At 49.1% G+C, this 5897-nt stretch overlaps 1 pseudogene; it reads right to left on the bottom strand.

Annotated features, from left to right (window-relative positions):
• Positions 1–1600: 1600 nt before the first annotated feature.
• On the bottom strand, positions 1601–3791 carry LOC144159923 (uncharacterized; annotated as a pseudogene).
• Between the last annotated feature and the right edge of the window lie 2106 nt (positions 3792–5897).

Below are 5897 nucleotides of genomic sequence, written 5' to 3'. Positions count from 1 at the left end.
CCTGCTTCGAGCTCATTGCGCCACGCAGCCTTCCCACCTATGCTGGCTTTGAACCGCATTGCTGAATTTGCGTTTAATGGGCCAGTGCACGTTCCATCTCACGGCTAATTGTTGTACCTGGTGGCGCAGGTCTCGCTCGTCTTCTCGGAGAGCCGCGACCACAGCGCTTAGTTCGTGGTCGGTTGCAGGAATCAAAGCGGGTGAATCAAAGGAGTCAAGTTTAACGCGGTGCAAGATGCTACCGTGACCTTTTTATTGATCGCCCGTTCAGCCGTTTGCGATCCGGGAAAAGCGGTGGTCCTGCCTAACTGTGTTGTAGCGGGGAAACCGACAGTACGGCTTCTGCTACGGTTGGGACTCGTCTCGGAGAGTGGCATGTAGCGATTACCATGTTTTGCTACCCGATGAGCGACGCCTGCTTTTACGGCGATTGCGGCTAGGAGAGCGCCGATCCTTTTCCCGATTCTCAATTCGTTCTTCATACCAGTGATGCGTGGGGCCCACGGCGTCAATAGCTAGGTTCCCAAACTGCTTGCAGTTTCTGCATCAGGTTGTCTTATCCATGCATACACTGCACGTCAACAGATTGTTCCTTACCGCATTTGCAACAGGTGATAGGATGCAGGCAAATCTCTGTCTTCTGTCCGGGACCTTGACAAGTGTGACAAACTAGACTGTTCGCTTCGTACATGGTAACCATCGTGAGTGCACTCAGTGCCTGATCGTCCGTGGCGGTCTGGTTCATTCCAGGCAAAGGAAATCACCAGGGAGGGAAATATTTTTTGAACCGAAGCTTTCTCCTTTAAGTCGGTTGGTAATAGTACTAACGTGTAAAAGTAATAAATAAAGCCTCTTAAGTTTCGCTACCTTGCGCTGGGTGTGGATACGAGGCGCTGACTGCACATTGCCCCCGCGACGTCAGCTGAATTCACACACGTGGCTCTACAAAGAGTGGAACCAGAGATTCTGCCAGCCATTACGTGGAATTCGGGGGGCGACGTGCCGAACTAGGGTGCCTGGATGCGCGCGCGCCCCCGCCTCCCCGTTCAGGGTGGAGACAACCGCGTCGTCTGCTACGGCGGCCGCCATGCTCATGCCCACTCCGTGCGGCGCTCGCGTGTCGAGCGGTATGTTGGAAGCGATGCGCCTTTGTGCGGACGATAACACTGCAAAAAGAGCACTAAGGCGACATTACAGTGACGTAGGCAATATTTTTGGTGGCGTTTAATTTAACAATACTTCAAGGTTAGCTGTCTCACGCTATTATGCAACGCTGTCACCTGAAATTAACTGTTTAAAACGCGTTACAAACGCTGGTCAGCGTGGCGTGTTTTTTTTTTTTACATATGTAACTACAGAAATGCAGTTGTACGGCGCTCGGTGATTTTCTTTCACAGCCAGACATAACGAGTTCAACGCAAGTGTTAGTATAGAGGAGTGAGAAAATTTCTACGCTGCTAGCATTGCTGTTCTTCGGCAAGAGTTGCGCGATAAACCTGTATTGCTTGTAAGCAGGTTATTATGCAGCCCTAAAAAAATTCATGTTGCATAAGATGTTCGAGCTTTGTGATCAAGCTCATAGCCCTGGGAGATTTCCATCTCATTTAGTAAAAGTCTTTTCAATGTCTTGCATGCCTTCTGCTTTCGTTTTCAGCAGGTCTACCACGTCTGTGAGTATCCCAGGCAGAAACTTGAGTCCCTGTAGTCGACGCGCAAGAGTCCTGTTAGCCAGCAGCAGGTACCCGAGTTTTTTTAAGGTTTCATAGCCGGACGTCTGGCATGAAAATTTAATTTGAAGCGCTTGCTTTACAGTTTGTGGAGACCAAGTAATTTTGGTGCTGTCGCGCGACAGTGGATGTATTTGGTCCTCGTTCAGAAATTTCATGTTCTTTCCAAAGGTTTCTATGTTACCTTCGAGCTTAACCTTTTTTCGGAGGCCTTGGATCGTTGAGTTTGCCTGGGTATGCAAGTCTTGAAGTTTGCTGTATTTCCGTGTCAGGTCTGCCAGCAGCTCATTTAATTCTGCGCAAGAGTTATTAGCAGACTGCGGGTCAGACACCCCAGCTTTTATTCCACTGGCTGAGCCTTGCAGACCTGTTTCGTCCGCTACCGGTGCAGTTGAGCTGGCTTCATGTGAGCTGCAATTCTGTCCTTCAGGCAGCCCAAGGCTGCCCGGCGACGGCATTGCGTCGATCGCAACTGCATGACCATCAGTGATTACGTCGTGCTGATCTCCATGTAGAGCTGAGACGAGAGCGGTCCCAGTCCTTTCCTTTGGTGCCTTTCTGCGACGAGGCAAAGCTGCAAAAGCAAAGGAGAGCATCAAACTGCATCCCATAAACAACATTAGGCATGCCGCGACTGGCTTTCTTAATGTCTTTACACTTCCATTTCTAAACATCCGCACGCTAACTTTGCTGCACATTTAAAACGCCTGTAGTCCTCTGCAAAGAGAAGAAACGTCCTTTTTGGGCAAGGTCACAAACTTCGTTCCCGGCGCCGTTTTTACTAGTTTACATCCGCAAAAACAGCATAAGAACGCCGCCCCTCCCCCTTCTTCCAGAGAGCTGTGATCCAATGGTCACATCCGACGCCGTCCAAGAAAAAAATGAACTCCTATGGGCTAACATTCGTTATATTTAAAAGCAAAAACAAATGGCAAAGTTCCGCCACCACAATTCTAACATCTAGAAACAAAACAAAGTTCGACCTGCTTTTTTAGTGCACTCTTACGGTTAAACGCTATTGGAATTATAAACGCCGCTATCAACACGAAAAAGCGCTGCATGCGTACACGGCCACACAATGAATTCATAAGATTGCAGTGACGAATAATGCTAAATTCTGTGTAAAAGCACGCGGAGAAAAAGAAATAATAACTTACGCCCGAAGGAAAACACTGTAGGCTCGGCATTTGGCTTTAGCTTTTTCCAACCATCCGCCCGGTTTTGCTCGAAGCTGTCCCATCCAAAATGAGCCTGCGCGTTCATGGAAGGTCGCAAATTTATGTCCTTCGCGAGATATCACCCGTGTTCGCACACCAACGTTGCTGTGTTTCATACGTTTTTAACTATTTTCCTAATGTGTTGTTACGAACTTTACCGCAACTGCGACATTTAAAACCACACTTTTATGATTTGCAAGCTGTTCCGCAGATGCGAGTGACGCCCAAGAAACGTGAATGAACATTCGTTGTACTATCGGGTGCCAAAACATTAACTGGTAAACTGTGGGCACTCCGTTCAGCACAGCTTTCTCCTAGTTAAGCTGTCCCGTCTGGAAGGTCGAAATACACAACTCGTACTGATTTTTTCGCAGCACCGGAAAGTTGAAAAACACTTACAAATGCGTAAAACACCGTATCACAACTAACACAGACGCGCACATAGCTTTTGATAGCGTGAAGGAGACGGTGGAGATGTTTGTTTACGCACATAGCTTTTGATAGCGTGAAGGAGACGGCGGAGATGTTTGTTTAACAGTTTGACGTTACTGCTACTAATTTGCGTAATTTTTAATCTAATTGCCGGCCCAATTATTACTATATTATCCGCAATCTACTGCGATCATCACTTCTGCTTAATAAACTTCACGCGAAAAAAAACTATTCCGAGGAAACGCCGCTCTGCACTGCTTACACTGCATAAGCACGAGGTGTTCGTAGGCTGCCACTTGTCCCGCTTGATTCTTGCAGTCCATAAAATTCTTCTTTTCGGATCCCTTGGGAACTGAAACATTTTTCAACCATTCCTGGAGTGGTTACTGCACTGCGGGACGCAGCAGCAGGACATTTTGTGGCGACGACAACCGGTGAACTACGCTCGCAGGCAGCAACTTCCCACTACCAGCACCGGTCGGCGCGCTTGCTGGGCATGAACATGGCGGCGGCGTCGAGAGAAAACCAGTTCTGGCGGCATCGGCTCCGTCAAAGAATGGCACCATCCTGAACGGGGAGGCGGGCGCGCGCATCTAGGCACCCTTAGGGTGCCTCGATGCGCGCCCGCTCCGCGGAGGGTGGCACCACTCTTTGAAGGGGTCGCCGCCGCCAAGACCGGTTCTCGGGAGGCGCCGCCGCCATTTTCTTGCAACCCGCCCCCGCCGACTCCCGTGCTAGGCGCGCGAAAAGCGGCGCTCTTCACAAAATCTCTTTGCAGAATGCCTGGTTGCTGCGTTCCCTTGTGCTCCAGCAGCGCTAAAAATCTCTGGAGCATGTTTCGTTTCCTAGAGACCCAAAAAGGCGGCTTCTGTGGACGGTGAAGATCAAGCGGGACAAGTTGCAGCCGACGAAGCACTCCTGCATATGCAGTGCAAGTACCTGGCTTCTCAGCAGTGCCAAATCCATTTGTGGCTATTGTACGCTTGTCTATGTGGCTGCTTCTTGATACCAGACGCACGGTTTTACGTGTTTGTGTTGGAGGTTTAATCATGCTTTTGCGGCCTTTTTATATTTTGATTGACGCAAACGGACGTGGCCTCTTAAAGCGGGGGGGGGGGGGGGGCGATATAAAACGTGTGGCGCTTTGCATCTTCAATCATTTCACTTTGTATCACGAAATAAGGTGCTCGTTGTAAAAAGGTGTGCGACCTTTCTCAGTCCCGAAGCGTCACCCCGGCGCATCACGCTTACTTCACCAAAAGTCCATTTTTTGGCAGTGTGAATGATATATCCCAAAGCGTAAAACTGCATGCGACGCGTTATGCTCATGTTTCTCCGTGTTGTCTCAACTTAAGGTCTGTTATAAATCTTGTTGTGCGCAAAAATTTTCGCAACCGCGCCATAGGGCATCGATGCGATGGTATCGACGTTTTGAATCGGCCGCCAAAAATTTGTTTCAGAGACTACGGACAAGTGGCGCCCTCTGATGTGTTCAAAAAGAACAAAAGTTTTGGTTTCGATTTCGTTTTGCTGTTTTCACCGCATGGAGGCGCCGAGAAAAATACAAGTTTGAGTCGGGGTGACGGCGTTGTTTGGCAATCATGGCTGCGGCTCCTCCGCGCGCTACTCGAAACCAAAAAGCGAAACCAAGCACTTCGGCCGCTTCTAAGTCCGATTCTTTTGACGAGAGCAGCAGCGAGGAGTCTAGTGATGATGTCGAATCGTTGGACTTCAGTTCAGACAGTGACATTTCATCGCAGCAGCAGGGGACATCAGCCACTGTGCGCACGTAAGTTTCGTTTCAGCGCTCCCATTGTATAAATACAGTGTGCGGTCTTTATAACTGACGACAGTTGTTTATTCTGTTTCCTTAGTGTCTCGGCAACATACGGTGGAGATATTTTGCCCAATGCGCCACGACGTGTGAAGTTTGAGCCCAAGCGACAGCCCGGTGTCCATATCGACGCTACACGGCGGAGTGGCACCCGGAAGTTCGCAAGAGCGCTGGATTTTTTTATGATGTTTTTTACGGCCGAAGTGATCAGAATGTTGTGTGACAACACAAACAAGTACGCCTGGATGAACATTCTTGACAAGCCGACCTATGCTCGTCGTGACGGGTCATGGGAAGAAGTAACTCCGCTGGAGATGATGTGTTTTATTGCGATCGTCATCTACATGGGAATTGTTGAAGTACCACGACTGCACTTATACTGGAGCACGGGGAGTATATACAGTGGCCTTCTCCCATCAAAGATTATGCCCCGAAACCGGTTTGTAGCTCTACTAGCCTTTTTACACGTATCGGACCCGGACGACTTTGCAAGTGAAGCCACTGTTGGCAAGATCTGGAAGGTGTCCTGGCTTCTGAAGCACATCAATGAGACGTCAGCAAATTTTTTTCAACCAAAGCGGGACCTCTCGGTGGACGAACGTATGGTAAAATCAAAAGGCAGATCAGGAATGAGGCAGTATATCCGGGACAAAGTGACTAAGTGGGGGTATAAACTTTGGGTACTCG

Source organism: Haemaphysalis longicornis, unplaced genomic scaffold (assembly GCF_048455015.1).
Source record: "Haemaphysalis longicornis isolate Haplotype H1 unplaced genomic scaffold, Haemaphysalis longicornis Haplotype H1 scaffold_10, whole genome shotgun sequence".
Classification (NCBI taxonomy): Eukaryota; Metazoa; Arthropoda; class Arachnida; order Ixodida; family Ixodidae; genus Haemaphysalis; species Haemaphysalis longicornis.
Note: the sequence above shows the minus strand (reverse complement) of the source record. Positions and strands in the feature narration are given on the sequence as shown.